Raw genomic sequence first — 7,589 nt, 5'->3', positions numbered from 1 at the left:
CCACTACAAAACATCCCAAAAGCGTACCAAATTAACAGGATCTGTTCTGTTTGATCCCAGAAACATAACCATGCTAACAAATCATTCAAACACTCGACGAATAGCCCAAAAATTCAACCGGAACCTCCCGTCGCCGTCGTGATCATTTTTTCGGTGAACACCTTCCGGTTACCCTCTGTTCTTCAAACTACCCTCAATCAATTCCTCTGTAAATGATCTATTTACTGGTAACCATCAATTCAACTAATAACCCTCGAATCAAAAACGCCCAAATTCAATTAAGAACATTCAAACCAGTTATAAACCTTAATTTCAATTTCAGAGAATCAAATCCAATTTTGAAGATGTTTATTTTATGGAGGAAAATTTGAGGGGGCCCATTTTTGGATATCATTTCATATTTGTCGTCATGGACTTATGAAATTGCATTAGCTTTTGTTTAAGGTCGTCCGGAAGTGAATCGGAGCTAAAACGAGTGAAACTCGGTTTCTGAATAATTCTCGTAGAGGATAGTACAAGAGGTATGGAGGAAAAATTGAGGTGACCCATTTTTTGGATATCTTTACATAGTTTGTCCTTATGGATTTATCAAATTGCATTCGCATCTATTTACGGTCGTCCAGAAGTGAATCGGAGTTGAAACAAATGGAAATCAGTTTCCGAATAATTCTCGTAGGGGGTAGTACACGAGGTATGCAGGAAAAATTAAGGCGACCCGTTTTTTGGATATCTTTTCATAATTTATCCCTATGGATTTATGAAATTACATTCACTTTTATTTGGGGTTGTCCTGAAGTGAATCGGAGCTGAAATTAATGAAACTCGGTTTCCGAATAATTATATAGAAGTCGTCCATGTACATGCTGAAACTTGGTATTTGAACAAGTCACTTCAGTATATAACCGTTAGCCCTGAAAATATATTACGGTGTAACTTTTCACCCTCAAGTTATGAGAAATGTGCCTTTTAACTCTTATAACGATACAACTCGAGGGAAAAATATATTTTTTGCCCCTCCAATTTTTTAATATCACGGTAAAAATGGCTAAGGGTATGAAAATACATACCTTAGGAGTCAAAGGGTACGCTCGAAGAGGTAGGGGTTTATGGGTACAAACACATATACGTTAAGGGCCAAAAGATTAATAAACCCTAAATATATCTAGCTAGAAATTACGGGTTTTGTAAGAAAATCTATCAATTATCGGAAAAATCAGTTTAATCAGTCACATATAAGATTAATTATATATATATAACTAAAAGAAAAAACAATAAGGATCACAATTATTTATACATAAAAATGATTAAATTCATTCTGAGAAATGGTCACATTAATCACAAAAATTTGCTCGCTATTCAAGTTTTTAAGGTCAAATCATGAATGCATGGTGTTAGAATATGTATATATTATGGTATTAATAAATATGAATTTAAATTTATGCTTTAAATTAAAATAGTTTCAAAACAAAACAATTAATGATACTAACTTTAATTTTGAGACCCTCAGTTACAAAATAAATAAATGACCAAAAGATTAATTAGACTAAACCAAGTCAAGAAAAGACCTCTAGATGGTAATATGGCACACCACCATAGCAAGGGAGAAGCCTATCAAATGTACCTTATAGAAAGTTTAATATTCACACCATAGATCATAATATGTAGGAGCGCACAATGACTTAATTCAAAACTACTTTTGGTAGGTAAAATAGTAATAGAAAAATGGGTAATATAATTCAAAAACTTCTATAGTTATTATCTTAGGCTTACCCTTTTTTGGAACACGTGTATTCCAACATGACAAATAGTGTGAATGTTATTGTTTGCAGCATTTAAATTTTATGATTGAGCTCCTAAAGGAAGCCTTAAACATTTGTAACTCAATCAAACTAAAACATAGAAGAAAGAGATGTGAAAAGGCTTAATAAAGTTGAGTTCGATATACATCTAAAAAGGTAACGTTCAGACACATGTAGCTTAATCTCATACAATTATCACCAAAACAATTGAAGCATCTAACACTTTATGTTATGGAAATGCATGACAACATTACTTCGAGAAACATATCTCTTAAGACGAATCAACATGCCAAAAATCTTACCTAGAATGATAAACTATGGCTACATTAATGCTATTAATATTGATCTTCCCTAAATAATATTGGATAGACCTTATTTAGAAATAAATTTATTTTTAAAATGACTAGCCATGATGTTAAAATTAATACATTCTCGTTGTTACTAATTAATTTGGAATGGACTATCGAGTAAAGGATTGTAAAACATGAAAATATTTATGAATATTGAACATGTAATACACAAATATGTAATAAAAAACCAATATTCCAGTTAGGTGTCTTGAGGTAGAAAGCTATGTAATTGATATTATTTGTGAAGGGAATATTTCTTGAGATAGTCAAGGGAATATAAATTAGAAATATCATATTTGGAGGACAAAAAAGCCACAATATTAAGAAATCAACTTAAATAACATATTTAGAAGATATTTGCAAAAAAATTAGAGGTAATCAAGGTCATGTACATTCAAAATCTCATGATTGAAGGGAAAAAGGTTAATATTGTACCCAGCATGTAACCAACTCTGGGTAAGAGATATTTATTTATGACGTGGGTAATATCAATATCCTCATGGTGAAACTAATTTTGTTGATATGATACATGATCATCCTAGATACATCATTGTTTCAATATGAGAATAACACTTACTTTTATCTAGAATAGATCATTAAGCAATAACATTAACTTGACCAAATCCATATGAAGTAATTGTTGTAGTTTAGTGATGTTAGTCATTATCTTCTTCTTGTGTGATGCTCTTTTTGGCTTTCCTTTTTAACATGTTTCATATAGTCTATCACAAATGAATACCATCTAGGGGATACCTTTCAACAATTTCTACTTACCAAAGAATTAATGGTCATCAAGTTTACATGAGAGGGTTTCTAAGCCATATTTAACTGTATATGAAGAATCTCTTCTAGAAAAATTCATTAATCGGCTATCATAGTGGAGTTCCAATGAGATAAGAACAAATTGCTCAAAACATCGAAAAACTCTCCCACTTAAACCCTAAAAGCATACTGATTTGTGTTGAAATATCTTTATCATGGTTATATAGGCCATCCGTGAAAATAAAAAATATAATGTAGGTTCACTTGGACTCGTGCTCTTTTACTCTGTTGAGGTGGACGATAGTAGACTGGTCAAAATTTCATGATCATGCTCTAATGCCATATATACAGAGCGATATATACAGAGTGTTTATTGAGTCTCATTATTGTGTATCAGCTCCAACTCATTAAATTACTATTCTCTTATTACAATGAGAGATAAAATAGAGAAAAATCATCTTACTTTATATATATAAATAAATACATATTACAGGGGCAGTGGCACAATGCAATTGAACAATTTTAGTATATGACTCTCTTTTGAATTATTGAATTTTTCAACAATTTGCATATTTCTTAATTATATTTTGTGCAAATTTATACACCTACAACCTAATCAAATATCTAATGGCATAGGTTGAAAATAGACAAATAGACAATCATGCTAGCCATTTGTATCATTAATTTGTTTACCTACAACCTAAACCACATATGGAGCTATAGATAAGTTTTTGTATCCAATTTATTAAGTTTACTATCTTTATCAATAAGTTATTTCTTATACCCACTCTTAGAGTTGAAAATTTTGAATAATAGAATCTTATCTATTTAAAAAATCAACTTAATTAGGCACTTAAAAAATGGGTACATTATTACAAATAAGAAAATTATATTGATTTGTTGAGAAACACTAATTAAAGAATTTTTCTAAACAATCATTTTCTTAGTTTAGTATTTGGAAAAAAATTATTAAAATCGGTTTCCAATATTTTTAAAAGCAGATCTTTTGTTATCATATTTGGAGGGAAAGAAATGCACGGGCTCATGATAAAGGCTGGTTTGGGCCTCAACAACTTTTGATGGGATCCTGATCGATTTTCAAAGTATAATTAGCTAGTTCTTTATGGGTCTCTAATTCAGAACTTTTGTTATCATACTTGGAGGGAAAGAAAGGCACGGGCTTATGATAAAGGCTGCTTTGGGCCTCAACAACTTTTTGATGGGATAGTGGTCAATTTCAAAGCAAAATTAGCTAGTTCTTTATGGTTCTCTAAACTAGTTTCTACTAGGCCTGAGTATATTTTTTTATTGATTTCTATCTTCAATCTGCTTGTAGATTGATTATAGATAGTCCCCTGTATGGCCTATCATAGAGCATGGGTTTATCCCTTTTTTTTAGTTTCTGTAATATATACATACTTAGCAAAAAAAAATTCCAAAAAATATCCCATTACCAATTTTAAATAAAAATCTTATAACAGTTTACTGGCACTAATGTAATATTTTCTAGATAATTTTAAAAAACCGTTTTGATCAAATGATTAATCAAGTACCCCTTTACGCGTGTTGATACACTTGTACCTTTGAATTATCACTACATAATTTATATTTATTTTTTTATAATTATTGGGTGGCAAAAGTATCCCTTGTTGATTATAAATATAAAACTATAACATCTTAATATACAAGATAATAATAATACATATTTTTTTTGAAGCAAAAGGGACAATTTCATTAAGGAGGAAAAGAGTCATACATGAGGGAAAAAAAACATTGTTGCAATTTAAAGAACAAGGAAATTCAGCCAATTCATGGGCTGCTTTGTTGGCCTGCTTTTTAACAAATTTAAGCGACACATCTCCATGGCTAAATTTAATACTTATTATAAATTTAATGTTACAATTACAAATATTGAAAATCATATGGAATCAACAACTAGATAAAAAGAACATGGCTGGGTATTGTTTGAGTTTAAAATTTCCTTCAAGGAGATAGGAAATATTAAAAATAATTATTAGATCTGATTTTCAAATTACCACAAAACCTTAAGTCTTAAGTTTGAATGAGGTCTTCACTCGAACAAGTTTCCCCTGCCCAACTAGGGGCGCTTTAGCTGACGTAGCAATGTCTTTCTAAAGTTGCTGGGAAGACCTTCGTAGTTCATTTCAATGAACTTCCCTATTGCTGTAGAACTGGATCCCCTTCTATTTTTCAAGAAACGTATAGCATGATTGATCATCTGTAGTTTAAGAAAAAAATTGGATTAATAAAATAAATGTGCAATTAATCATTTCATTTGTATCACATATTAATATTCATTCAGAATTTATACAATGGATAAGATATACCTCTTGGTAAGAAGGATGTGGGGGCATATATATATAAGTATTAGGCTGAGCTTTCATAATCAGAACCATTGTATTGATGAAATCCTTGTAGTAAGAAATTTATCTCTAATTAGATGTATGTTAAGCTTTCTACATGACGCGTTTATAATGACCAAGACATCCATCCATTGGTCACCTAGTTGTGACACGGATCAAGGGTATACTTTAATGTGGTTCGTTAGATTAAAAACTAATCTGATGGTTGTAGAAACAAGATTTGTTTTGACACATGTTAAAATTAAAATGTGATTGCTTAGAAATATGTGAAAGGAATTTGTAATTTTTATACTATATACATGTGTCTTATGGTAATAATTGGGGGTACTTCAAAATTTTTAAAGAATTTTAATTAATGAGGAAAAGAGTTGTGTTTCCTATATTATAATCTTATCTTAACTTTTGAATTTGAATTATTGTTTTTCAACAATTTTGAGTGATAGGACACCTTCTATTTTTACATAATTTTATAATTCTTTGTTTTTGAAATAAAAATACACCAACAATGAAAATTTGATTGATGATTGTAGTATTTTTAAAAATTTATTATGTAAAATTTGATATATATTATTAGGATAGCTACTTAGCTAGCATCCATTTCTAGTTAGGTAAAACTGCTACTCATTTATATATTATAATAAAATAATATTATTTTACCACACATATAAAGATTCTTAATTATTTTTTTTGAATCAATTATCAATGATAACCCTACCGATAACCAACCTAATACATCTATTACGATATTGAATATTAGCTTGTAATATGTGTAAATTTTCAATATTTGAAATATCATTAAGATTAATTAATATTGTTGGAAAATAAACTGATCGAAAACCGTTTTAAATAAGTTATGATACTATTTTAAGTTTATAGTCAGTGTGGTTTCTTGCAATAAACTAAATGGATTCCCTACCAAGCCTAAAAAATCACTGGCTCCCCCGTGTTCCTGCAAACACATTATTTTCTAATTTATCTCATTATTTCAGGAAAGGACCCGAGGAGGTTCTAATTCCTCGTCCTTAGTCCCAACCGTGCGTCCAACAAGCGGGATAAACTATTTATCCAGGTTACGGGCACTGCCATTACTGCTACACATGCTAATCCAGATCACGTTTAACGGACATATGCATAACATGGAGTTGGCAGATCTTGCTACGAATCTTGATCTGAGCAGAGGCAACTTGAACGCGGTGTTTTTGGGATGAATAAATTGATTTGTAGTAAAAAAGAATATACGATGATTAAATTTACTTGAAGTCTAAATATGCAGTCGACTGTGAGGCTTGGTGAACAAAAATGAAGTTGAATACTTGTACTAATATTTGCTCGATATTGAGCTATTTATGGATTGGAAACCAATTAATATTAACTTCTAATTAAAAGTAGTGCTTAGTTGTTTTAAGTACACAGTAAACAATGTCACTTAATATACTATTTAAAGATTGGATATGCTAAAAATTAATGCTAAGCAACGAGTCGAAACCGAACATAAACGGAATCACAAGATACGAGAACCGAAATATGAATATTTTAAAAACCGAAGCAGAATCGTTTATAATGAAGAACCGAACCTTAAAATTTGATTTTGTTCAGTTCCGAACAAAAAGAATTGAATTTTTATTATATTTCAAATTTATATATTTTTATGTATAACTTTAATCCTCGAATTTTTAAAAGTTGACTAATTTTGAATATTTACTGTAGTTAAAGAATATTTTGGTAGATTTAGGTCATTTTACATTCGACTACTCTCTAAAATTAAAAAATATATTCATAAAATAAATGAAACATCTGATTTATTTAAACAAATGAATAATATATCACCTAATAATAATGTTCATTTATAATTATAAATGAGAAAATATATACTGTATAACATTATATAGACGGTTCTGTCTTACAGTTCAAAGATGTCAAGAACCAACCGTCGTGACAACCGATTTTTTTAAAAAAAATTGGAATCGAATCGGACCCGAATTAGTTAAGACCTGGACAAAATGAAAGTTTTTGTTCGATTCTGTTCTCAGTTCTGAACATGAAAATGCTCACTCTTATCAAAAATACACTCACACCATGATTCTGAAATTTAGGTAACCACTAAATTCAGATATCTTTAATTTTTTCAAGAATCCTTACTCTAGATATTGTATTTCAAAAGAAATATGATCTGTTATCCCTGGAATCATTTCTATGTAATACTTATCTAGTAATCAAAAATTTATTAGTCTTTTTGTTCCATGAACGTACTTATAAGTTAAGACTTTAATGTAAACTGTTTCCTATCGATTATA

Source organism: Apium graveolens, chromosome 9, assembly GCF_009905375.1.
Source record: "Apium graveolens cultivar Ventura chromosome 9, ASM990537v1, whole genome shotgun sequence".
NCBI lineage: Eukaryota > Viridiplantae > Streptophyta > Magnoliopsida > Apiales > Apiaceae > Apium > Apium graveolens.
Note: the sequence above shows the minus strand (reverse complement) of the source record.